Below are 12,856 nucleotides of genomic sequence, written 5' to 3'. Positions count from 1 at the left end.
CCAACACTTTTTATAGCATAAAATAGCAATTTGCAGGGTTGCATTTTAATGTGGAATGCGTTGCACTTTTTACATGGTGTGCGTCTGAACTAGTCGTTCTCTTTACAGTAATCACAAACTGATTCCAATAGAGGGCGCCCTGTACAATTTTCTTCACCATAAAGTAAATCCCGATTTTCATGAATTGGCTTTCCTCAAAAGTAAATAGATAATAAGTTTTAAGATAAACGCATAAATGATTTGAAATTAATTCGCCACCCTAGAAAGTCGTTTCTCAGAGACATGTATTATTTATTATTATGTTATTAGTAATTATTAATAATACAAGTTCTCTGGTTTCTCACAAGTGGTTTTCTTTTTAAGTTTTTGGAATTTGCTAGCTAGTGGTGCAAAGCACATACATAGAATACTTAGTTGCGACAGAGAACGTTTATAAATAAACGTAACGTAATAAATTTAGCTGAAATAGAAAAATTCATACATGTTTGCAAAAATCAATCTGCAATCAGCAAATCGATTTTACGCAAATATCATATTTTCGGCAAGCAAGCAAGTGTACAAAAACCCGCTCCTTCCCCGTCTCCCGCTTGTTTGTCTACACTTGTCGTTCTGGCTGCCATTTTTATTTTAGTTTTTATTTTGATCCGACACAAGCACGCGCCTGCCTCCGCAAGCACCCCCTCTGCCTAGTGCTTATTACTTTTCTGTTTCTCTTTTCGTTTTCTTTCTTATGATTTTTCATTTTGCTTTAAACTATGGTAAATTCCGGCTCACGAGTGGTAGAATTGAAAATCTTTGGAGTGGTGGCAACGAGCATTCTGCCTCGCAGTGGTAAATTCTGGCTCGCACAACTCAAAATTTTTGCGCAACAAAAACGATCACTGGAAATGCGCCTTCTCATTTATAAACGCTCTCTGACAAAAGCAATAATGATGAATTCTTAGATAAGCCTATTTTTCATTTATTTAAAAAAATATATATATATATTTTCTTCAATGCAAATCTTCTTCAAAAACATTAAAAAACATTCGCTGGCGCCCTGCACCGATGAGAAAATTTGCTTTGTCTGCCATTTTCATTTATTTATGTACCGTTTCCGGCGAAAGTACAAAAATGCAGCGGTTTTTGGGTTTGTGTCGGAACTAACATTTTGCTAATCCACTTTAAAAGCAACAGGGGCCGCACTCAAGAATGTATTCCATTAAAAAATTTTATAGTCAATTTTCATTTGTGAATTCTTGGTATTGAACATGGGTTAAACTAATGTGACCAACCGTATTTCTAGCGGAACTAATACATTACTTCTTTTTTAGCTCTTGTACTTCGTACTTCGCAGTACAATCAAATGTACTTCTTTGCAATATTTATTACTTCAGGTCCTGTACTTCTACGATCTTATAGACGATCATCACATGGCCTGGGCGATAAATTCGTTCAAACCCTTCAAGTCGCCGGAGAACGTTGGCATCATACCTGCGCAGCTGCAAAAGGCTCTGGAGGTGTCGTGCAATTGGTTAGCTCCTATTTATGTGAACTGCGTGAGGACGGGGTACATTTCCAAGGCTTTGAGAGTAGTCAGTGTTGCGTTCATCCCGAAGGCCGGAAAAGGCTCTTAAACTCTCGTGTTTCCCGTAGGGATTTTAGGCTTATCAGTCTGTCTTCGTTTTTGCCAAAAACGCTAGATTGATTGATAGACCTGTACATAAGAAACGCTATTTGTCGTGACTGTCTTTCAAGAGGTCAACATGCTTATTGCAAGGAAAGGTCGGTGGGTACACACATTAGTAAAGTGGTTAGAGGAATCGATATCGAGGCGGCCTTCAACATTGTCACAACAGAAGGCACTATACATAATCTGCGGGTTGAAACCCACCTAATAAGGCTTACCTCGTGACAGAACTGTCGCGGCGGAGTGGAAGAGTGCCTACACTCAGCGCAGAGTCAATAGGGGCACTACGCAAGGTAGTGCTCTTCCTCCCATACTCTGGGTTGCGGTTGTAAACGACCTTCTAGGGAACTGGAAAAAGTGGGCATCGGGTGATCGCCTAGGTAGATGATGTGGAACGCTTGGTTAAAGGACAATTTCTTGACTGGCTCAAGGGTACCTGAACCAGGTAACTACTAGGTAGACGATCAACGGCGACCTCACAGTAAATCCCAGCAAGACGGAACTGGTCTTGCTTACCAGGAAGTACAATATACCCGTTGTGGTCCGTCCCTCGAGTGGGAGTGTTCGTCTGCGGCTCTCAGACAGGGTCAAGTTCTTAGGTTTGTTCCTGGATAGGAAGCTGTCGTAGAAGCCTAACATTCAGAAAACGGTAAGAAAGGCGTTTGTTGCCTTGTATTGCTGTAAAAAGCTATCAGCAAACGGGGAGGTCTCTCGCCCAAAGTAATTCATTAGCTCTATGAAATCAGATTTAAGTCAATTTTGTTTCACAGAGCCGTTGCCTGGTGGAACTCACTAGAGAAGGCCACACTTGTAGAAAAACTGGAATCGGAATTAGTCCAGCTTAAGGCGCCACGGCTACACTGGCGCTTAATGCCATGTTAAACACGGCGCCTGCGTATATTGCAGACAGAATTTTCGCGTCAAAAACTGCTATTAGATTCAGGGAAACCGGGAAATGGCTCCCAAAAGCTCCTTCTCTACCTACATACATATATTCCCCCGAGAGAGTACTGGGTAGGGCGGGGTTACTCGAAGAAGCGAGCGGCAAACTTCTTCACGGCAGGATCAAAACTTGGAGACAGAGTTGGTGGAGGTTTCTTCTGTTGGAAACTCTCCTCCTAAACTATGTTCAGGTTTCCGGACTTCTGCAGTGTCTTTCAGGTGGAAATAGCTGCAATCAAGTAAGCGGTAGATTCACTGCTAAAGGGTGTGATGGTGCGCTCAAAATTGGTGAAGAAATGTCTGACCTCTCTATCAATCTTGTCGGAGTGCTTCCTAATAAGGCTAGGTTAGGTGCCGGTTCGCGGTATACATCGCGGAAAACTGTGTGGCTGATGGCCTGACGTTGGAAAAGCACCCTTAAAGTGCTATCCCCATATAAGGAGCAACTAGGGACGCCTCTGTCCTCCTGCGGTACACTCTTGGATGGTTGGGCCTAGTGTTAGCTGGGCGAGCGCTAGACAAACACGCACACTTAGCACTCGCGAGAATGAAATGGCATACTCTACTAAATACCTAATAAAATGGAAAAAGCTAGAGACGCTCCGTGGGTTACATAAAAAAGGAAAATTAGACTTTTCTCTGCTGCAGCAAATGTTTTTATAGGGCACTTAAAAATATTTTTTGCAATGCAAGACACGAGTGTCCCATCGTTACCTCTTAAAGGTGCCGAAAAGCACGTTACCTCTCAACGGCTAGTGATGGGAGTTCTCCAGGCCATTGTGAGATTGGTATTCACGCGGTAAGATCCCTTTGTCCAACCTTCGCGAGGCTAAGATGGAAGCATTTTGGCTCGCACTTATTAACTAACAGTCAGCTCTCAGGAATCGACATTAGCAGCATTTGAAATTTGGTAATAGGCTCGTGGTATTTCGCCGACTAAATTCAGGGTCTCCGTTCGGTTTTTTTGTGGTATTACAAAGGACAATCTCTTAATTACCCAGCGTGTCCCTTGTACTTCTTTGAGCTATGAAATAGTTGTTCACATTAGTTAAGCAGAGGTTTAAATTAACAGCACTCCTTACTAATTGTTTAATTAAGGATTTTTAGGTTAAGGTTTTTTAGTTTTGAGTTGTGTAGTTATTTCAGAGGAACATCGATATGTACATTCACAAGTAAGTAAGTATTTACCTATGTATATAAGATTGTGGAATACTTATTCTAAAATAAATTGTGAACATCATTTTTGAGGGGAGTTTTAAGTGTCCCCCAGTTTTCGCGATCCGGCCAAGCTGTACATTTAAATTAGGTTAATTGGCAACGAAGACTTTCAATCGCTGTGTTTTAAAATAGGAAAATAGATATTGCTTGGCAATAAAGGCATGCACAACAGGGACATTGAACATTGTGCCCGGAGTTTAATTTGACCGAATTAGTACTCGTATTTACATACATTCATATATATATCTGTATAATACATACACGTACATAGTGTATGTACATATCTTTCAAACATCTCAAAAATTATTTGCAAATGATACCAAAAATGCTATTAACTGCAAGAATTGCATTTAATCTGTCTGCCTTTCATTTCTCAATTTGTAGGTATATATGTCCGGTTGTTCGATTCATGCTGTCTTCACAACACTTTGTGTATTTTTTCAATTTGATTTGATTTGGCTTGACTTGACTTAAACCAATAGTTTTGATTATTTTGAATTGGTCATCTTGTGTTTTGGCATTTCCACCACGCGTAAATAAATAGTATGTACTACATACATACCTATGTACATAAGTATGTACTAGATACATGTGCATAGGTATGTACATACATATGTATATTAGCGTGGGCCGAAAAACCGCTTTTTTTTAGAGTTTTGATTGCTAATAACAATGGTTCATTATGCCTGTGTGAAATGTGAAAGTTTTTGGTCAATATCCTAGGCTCACCCAAGTCCATCAAAATTAAAGTATTACAAAAATTTGTTTCTTAGCTAACTTCGATTATCTACATAAAAGGTCCATATACCAAGTTGTGTAGTACTTATACTTTCGAAGATTACTACAATTATTTTTTGAACATATTGAACTTTGATGGACTTGGGCGAGCCTAGGATATTGACCGAAAAATTCCAAATTGCACACAGATTTTTTTAAAGCATAATAAGCCATATTTTTGCTATTACCAAGCAATATTCTAAAAAATCTGATTTTCGGCCCACTCCTATGTATATATGTATTGATTATTGCAATAATTATGTTTATGGAAATTATTTTGTGGATGCAGAGAATAAAAGCGTTAGTATGTTAGTGGGTAGTTTCACTTCATAATAATTAGAATAATAACAATAATAATAATAATAATAATAATAATATATTGAGGGGCCTAACAGTTTTACGCCGACTCCGAACATGATTTTATTGTAATGACAAGCAGTTTTTCATTTCACAAATACACTCGGAGGCTTGCTATTGCCATTTCATAAATGGAATGCTGATTAAGCATTATTGTTTTGATGAATACTATGGAGATTTTGCACCATCAATTTCAATGGTAAAAAAGTTTTTTCTTTAGTTATATTGTGGTCGTACCGGCACAAGTGACTCAGAACGATCAGGTGGTCCAAAAGAGGTCGCCAAGCCAGTAATCATCGATAAAATCCTGGAATGATATTAGACGATCGGATAATGAAAGTGTGCGAGGTTGTTGAGGCTGAGAGCATCTTAACTTAGCAGGGAGATCACATATTAGATTAATATTTCGATATGTGAAGCTATCCGCGCAATGAGTGTCGGCCGCTCTTGCTTACGCTCGCTCATAAACGCAAAAGTGTGACCTCTTCAAACGAGCGTTTGGCGATGTTCAGCCGCAATCCGAAACGAGTTTTTGCACCGTTTCTTAACTCGGTCAATAAGGTCATGGCCACAGTTTTTGGGATGCATGCGGTGTCATACAAATCGACTATACCAGCCGAACCTACCACGGAGTCAGCGCGATCGGTATATAGGTCCATAGTGTTCTGTGGAAGTAGGGTGGTGCACAACGGTCTTGATCTGGGAGTGACTGGGCACACAGAATCACCTGTGCGCTACCTTTGTCTTCATTCCCACTCTGCATTGCGCTCGACTCGTCTACCCTCACCTCAAGCACTAGTTGATATTGTAGATATGGATGTCTCCTCAGCCGCAAACGGAACTGCTCATTATAACAAATAAAAGTAAATCTCGTAAAAAAAATTACGACGGGACACATACATTTGTACATACATACATTCACTTCCTCTGCGCGTAGGGACCAGACGCATTTAGTTCTTTTTTATTTGTTTGTGGTGCTTAAAAGGTTGGTTACTTGTGCCTAGGTTAGGTTGTATTAGCTGTATCCATAAAAGTTCTGGATGGAGGCGGATTAAGGCCTGAGTAGTCTCGTTCTCATACATTTTATTTGGCTCAACGATGAATTTCGATTGTCTATCCAGAAATAGAACCAGTTAACTAGTGTAATGAAGGCGTGCAGTTCGCAGATATTCGTCGAACCAAGGTCCGGCAGACAGTCGAAAAAGTATTGCTGGAGAGAGCGCTGCCAAATTTTAGCCTCGCCAGACCTGTCCAGTTGCAAATAAAGTATTCGATGTTCACGGTTTTTTTTTTCCTTACTTCGATAGTAGACATTTGCCGGAAAGCCCATTCGCTTGGCGGATGTTCCCATCAGTGGTTTTTGGTATGTAACATTTATGGACACAAATCAAGAAAAAAACGAAAAATTATCGTGACCGGTTTATTTTAAAGCATGCCTCCCATACAAGCTTAACCTCAAAATAACTTAAAAAATGCTATAAAAATCGGTTCGATAATAATATAACGCCGAAATTTCATCCATCTGTTTATAATAATATTGTGAGTAAACAGTATAAAAATAGGCGTGACCGGTTCATTTTACAGCATACCTCCCATACAAACCTAATTTGGTTTTTCTTAACGAGTCAGAATTTCTCTTTTGGGTTGAGATCTGGACTTCGTCAGCGGCAAAAAAGGGAACTTATCCCCTTTAATTCTTTCTGATGTTTTACAAACATACATACTTACTTATGTCTGTACATGTGTACTATATGTATGTATGTATATATGTTATTATGTACTCATTTCATATTCATTTAATAAAATTAATAATTGTTAATTGATGAACGGAAGCATGGCTTTCCCCACCACTTGACTTGAGTGAATCTTTCAGTCACTTCACAAATCCTCCAACACCCCAACACTTCATTGCGGCATTAATATCGTTGTGAAGTTGATAACATAAAAGCCACTGCAACTCAACGATAATCTACATTAAGTACAAATTTATTCCCATATTTATATAGTTCACATAAGCATATGTACATTAGATTGCATCACCAAAAAAAGTGGCGGAATTACCGCCGGGATTACAAAATTATTCTATTATTATATTTTAAGACGTCGATCAAAATATTTCGGAAAAATATTAATATTAGAGCGAGCTGGACCGATTTGAAAATACCTCCAAAAATGGAATGAATAAAAATAGTTTTTTTAAAGAACTTTTTGAAAAAGTCCCAACAGATGACAAAACAGACTTGGTTTGAAAAATCTGCATAAAAATATTTAAAAATTTTTCTAACCGAATCGTAATAATGAGATTTTTGATGCTATTTTTTTTACTTTTTTCAAAGATTTATTTACAAAAAAAAACTTAAATAACTGTGCCAAAACTATTCTGGTCTAGACTTATGGGATCTCGGTAGAAAGGTATTTTTCCCACTATTTTTATTTATGTGCAAAAAAGTCATTCGTGTTCCAATTTATTTATTTTTTTTTTTTCAAATATCAAGACATCTTAATTTGAATGATGTTCGTTCATTCTACCTTTCTCTTTCATACCTTGAATGAGTTTATTAGCAAAGAAATAAAAGGGGTGAGAAAATACCTTTCCAATGACACAAGTCTAAATCGAAAGAGTTTAGGTTCAGTTATTCAAGTTTTTCTTGTACCAATCTTTGAAAAAAGTTAAAAAAAAAACAGCATCAAATAACTCATTAGATATTGCGATTCCGTTAAAATTTTTCTTATTAATTTGTTTCAATTTTTATGCATATTTTTTAAGCTTAAACCGTTTTGCCATTTGCGGGGGTTTTTTCAAAAAACATCTTTAAGAAACTATTTTTATTCATAAAAAAACTACATTTTTTGAGGTATTTTCAAATCGGTCCAGCTGACGTAAATCTTAATATTTTCCCGAAATATTTTGGTGGACGTCTTAAAATATAATAGATTTTATAATTCCAATGGAAAAACAGTGCCGTTTTTTTTTGTATGGGGAGTGTTGCAGTCTAATGTACATATGTATATATATGTTATGTACATTTCTTATATCTTAATAACGACACAATTAGTTCGAAATGCAATCCAAAAGTGTTACCAAAAGACTATCAACAAAAAAAAAAACAATGAGAATACTTCAAGAACTTAATTGCATCTGGGATGCCTGCCTTTATACAACATTATCGAGTGTCAAAGGTTGCTGAACTTTGTTAGAGTCAAGTTGAATTTTTTTTTAGTTAATTATATAAAATATCAGCTGTACTTCTAAAGCGTATTCTAATTGCTGCTATGCAAAGGAAAAAATTACAAATTAATATATTCTTGAAAATTCGAAAATAATGGACCTCATCATCATACCTGCTCACGCTTACACAAATAAGACGCAATCGCATTATGCCATCGAATGCTTTCAAACAATCAATAATCGCTAATTAAGCGCCGAACGACTTTGCTAACGCCAACAATATTGCGCAAACAAAGCAGTGGCCATAAAAGGATTTCGACACTCAGAAGTTGGCGCTAAACGGAAAAGGACACAGCACGTGAATCGTGGCCGTGTGTATGTACATATGTACATGCACGTAATCCTGAATCTATTAATTCTACACGAGTGCCCTTGAAGAGGCGATCATTAGCTGAGAAACGCTGCAGGGCAAATATGAAGGGTGAAGGCGTTTCCCAGGGAGATACGAAATAGTTTGAATACACACTAGCGATGCTAATTTTTTTCGATTTTTATGGTCCCGGGATTTTCGGGATCTCGTTATTACAACGGGATTTAGGTGTTCATTATTTCTCAACAAATTTACACAAAAAAATTGCATCAATATTGTTTGAGAAGCTCTTCCACCATATACATAAGTTATAATGGTTTTTTTAAGATTCTGGGCATTTTTTTATATAAAAACATTTTAGAAAAAAATAAAATTATAGAAAACCAAGGGTATATTTAGGCACATGAAACTTGAACTTTATCATACTAAAATTTAATGGGCTATAAAACTGCGTACCTAAAACTTTCTTCAAAATTCGGAATAAAAAGTTGGTAATTTTGTTGAATATTTTCTGGTTTTTTTTTAGTTTTCGTACAATGTTGAAATTTATATGCAGTTAATTATTCCTAGCGACAAAAACCAAAAAATTAAAAACACTCGAATCAATAAATCACGAAAATAAGGGTTTGTTTTAGTTTTTCTCTCTTACGTCAGGATTTTTTAAGGAACTTACAATTTCAAAGATATAATTCGATCCAAAAGTTATTTAAAAAATTCAGTTTCATGTGCAATAAAGATATGGGTACCAAATGAAAGAGAAAATTCTGTAGAATTTATAAAATTTAAATTTTTTGGGTTCACAAGGACGAATAGGTATTCAAAATGCCCTCTTAATCAATTTTATTTTTTAAGCTTATAAAATTACAATGATGATAATCGAGGAACATCCTCGAGTTTATATTTTTTCCAAAAATTAGTATTGGAAAATTCAGGGAAACAATTTTAAAAGGACATTTTTAATGCCTATTCGTCCTTATGCGCCAACAAATCTAATCTGTTTTAACTCTACAGAATTTGCTCTATAATTTGATAACCATATTGGTTTTCTAAGTACTTTAAATTGAATTTTTTAAACCATTTTTTGAATTACTCATATTTTTTTAATTTCAAAGACCTTTCAAAAAAAGTTCTGACATCATTGTTCGCGAATATATTGATTTTTTGTGTGTAAAATTGCCTGTCGCATGGTGCTTATGTATAATTAGCTTATATAAAAAAAAAGAAATATATCCGAAACTTGTCAACATAAGGCATTTCTATTATTGCCACCAGTGAAAATGACAAATCCCGAAAAACCCGGGATTCTTGCAAATAATTCCGGGATCCCGGGATTAACATCCCTAATACACACATAGTTGCGAATGTATGAGTATATCTATGTATGTATGTAAATATACGGCATTCTGCAGTGAATAAACTCGTAGCGAAAGTGCTAATGGAATTAGCGAATTAAGCATTTCCTACAAACGTAAATTCAGACATACATACATATGCAGATACAAACATATGTACATACATCCTTCATTCATATCCGTGTCTGTGGCTGTACACCTACCTCAAATACATATGTACATGTGTATGTAGCTTAAACAAATTTATTCAAATGGAGCATAAACAAGGCGGTGGTGGCACATGTGATTTCAGAACTTTTATATGCGCATATGTACATACATATGTATGTACAAAGCTTGGGCGTTTATGGACCACCCACCAAGCAGCCACAACTTTTAACACCACCAATAACCAGTAGTGGCAATGTTGGCAATAAAACATAAACAAACCACACCTGAAGACGCCAGCCATCCATGCTTAATCTGCATTTAGTGTCGCTACATTTATGAAAATATTTACTTCATAAACTTTTGCACACTCGATGCATACATAGATGTATGTAAAATACAACAATGTGCTCTTTGTTTATAATTATGCACATGGGCGTATCTACGTCCATACTTACAAATTTGTGGCATTGTTTTCCACATTTGCTTTTTCACTCAAAGAATTTTGCTGCTAGAATTAATGTACTCATACGAGTGATTTCCACTCGGACACATTCATATGTATGTACATACATATGTATGCATTATATAAGTATTGGGCCTTGATGGATAAAACTACATGTCGCTCATGTGCTAAACGAACGTCACAACTCTACATAAATGTCAAAGCTGTGATAAACGCCCTTAAAGTTGTTAGTCCTGTTTTTCCTCTAGAACAAAAACAAAAAAAAACAAAAATTATTATTAAGAACTATAACCAGTGCGCGGACTTTAGCACTTTATTGGTAGATTCACCAACTTTTCAAACTGCGGTCACTCCTCGGCAACTAATATATTAAAGTTGAAATAAAAAATCACACTAAATTATAAATTTCTATATACATACATATTTATCTTCAAGGGATCCTGCCCCGCCCCCCTCCTACAGCTATGTACTACATAACGAAGGCAAATTTTCAAAAATTTAGAAATAAAAAATACACAATTGTATGCGTAATCGAATTCGTTACTATACGCTCACTTTCCACATAAGCCTGCTTTTTTCATAGTTGGTACAATGAAGTAAGCATTGCATTAAGCATTGAATTGGTACAGAATTGGAATAAACACCCATTTGAGTTACTCCTACCATTCTGTGATGAACGGAAAGATGTGATAAACCAATGCCTTCCTATCCCTTCCAATGTGTTCCTATCTCTTCCAATGCCTTCTCAATCCTTCATATGCCTTTCTATCCCTTCAAATGCCTTCCTACCCCTTCCAGTACCATCCTATCCCTTCCAATGCCCTCCTTCTTATCCCTTCCAGTACCTTCCTCTCCCTTCTAAAATAAAAGTATTTTTAAAAGTTTTTCGGTTTTTGTCTTTTTTTTGTGTGTCTTCTTTTGCCTTTTTTGCGAGATCAAGGCCTAGACTACTAATGAAATTAAGCACTTTTGAGGGTGTCATGTGTGCAGATTCCGAATGGCGATGATAAATAATCAACTTGCCCAAAGATGTTTAAGTCTAACTCGAGTTATACCCGGACCATCCCATAATATATACTCCGAAGTTTACTCCGCCAACTCACAAAACCACGGTTCGTCTCCTAAGAGAGTCCCATTTTGTAAAGATGGTACCTCTGCAGTGTGTTGTAAGCATAGTTGCCAACTTAGTGCTTTAAGCACTAGATTTAGTGCTTTTTGAAAATTAAAACGCCAAAAAAAATGGTTTAGTGCCTAGTGCCCTCTTTAGTGCTTTTTTCTGAACTAAAATTTCTGAATTTACAAGAATCTACAAATTTAAATGCACTGAAATGCAAACCATGATTGATAAAAAGATGAAGTTGCAAACCCACGTTCTTGCGTTCTTGTTAAATTGTATTCGCGTTGAAAATGCTAGCACGCAGATAAGTTAAGTATTTATTTTTTTATTTTCTTGATTATTGATTGATTACACTGTTCCAAAAATTTTAACTTTTTTTGCCACCTGAGTGCATCGGTGTTTGTAGATTCTTAGGTGCTGAATACAAATATAGCTGCAAATTTTTTCGCTCATTTCTACTTAGGGTATCATTAAGTACATATTACTCTTCCCCTTTAAAATTCAATTTCGTTTGTTGCGATTCGATTGTTCCTTCTCCAGATGTACCAGTTTTAATGTGCAGTACTTCGGTATTACTTCGCAAGCATGAATGTATATATTGTTTAATTTTTTACTTTTGTTTATCAAAAACTGTTATGTAAAAGAGTATCCTTTGATAAAAAAAAATTTAGTGCTTTTAGGGCGGTAAAACGCTCTTTTTTCCAAGATTTGGTGCTTTTTGAAACTGAAAAGTTGGCAACACTGGTTGTAAGGTACCAAGTGAGATTTCTTAAACCCTCTCTGTTAAGATTTAGCAGTCGGTTAGACATTCCTCGAGAGGGAGTAATCTTTTAATTTTTAAAACATACATACATACATTGTTCATAACGGTTTCAATAATAATAATAATAATAATAATAATAGATTGGCGCCGCTTACACATATGTTAGTGTTTGGCCGAGCTTCTCCTCTAGAGAGAGTTATTTAAAAAAAGGTAAGACATAAGCTTTTTCTATACTAAGGCAATGATATGATCATTCAACAGCAACTTCATAAATTCCTAAACCGAATTTCCGCCAGGCAACGAATTTACAAAAAATGCGGCGTGAAAGCAAACACAATGGCTCAGGTAGTGTTTAGTGCCCAAAATAGCGGTTCAAATTTTTCATTTAATGCCTAGTGAAAACTCAATGTTAGCTCTATTTAAGAAAAGTGTTTATTTTGTATGAAAAAATCGCAAAAAAACCTATTGGAATTTTGTGCAAGATTTGGTTAAGGCCGTGTAACGATTGC

The sequence above is a fragment of the Rhagoletis zephyria genome, unplaced genomic scaffold, assembly GCF_001687245.7.
Source record: "Rhagoletis zephyria isolate East Lansing unplaced genomic scaffold, Rhagoletis_zephyria_1.1 Rzeph_scaffold_09050, whole genome shotgun sequence".
NCBI classification, from domain to species: domain Eukaryota; kingdom Metazoa; phylum Arthropoda; class Insecta; order Diptera; family Tephritidae; genus Rhagoletis; species Rhagoletis zephyria.
The sequence above is the reverse complement of the archived record's forward strand: the minus strand, read 5'-3'. Positions refer to the sequence as shown.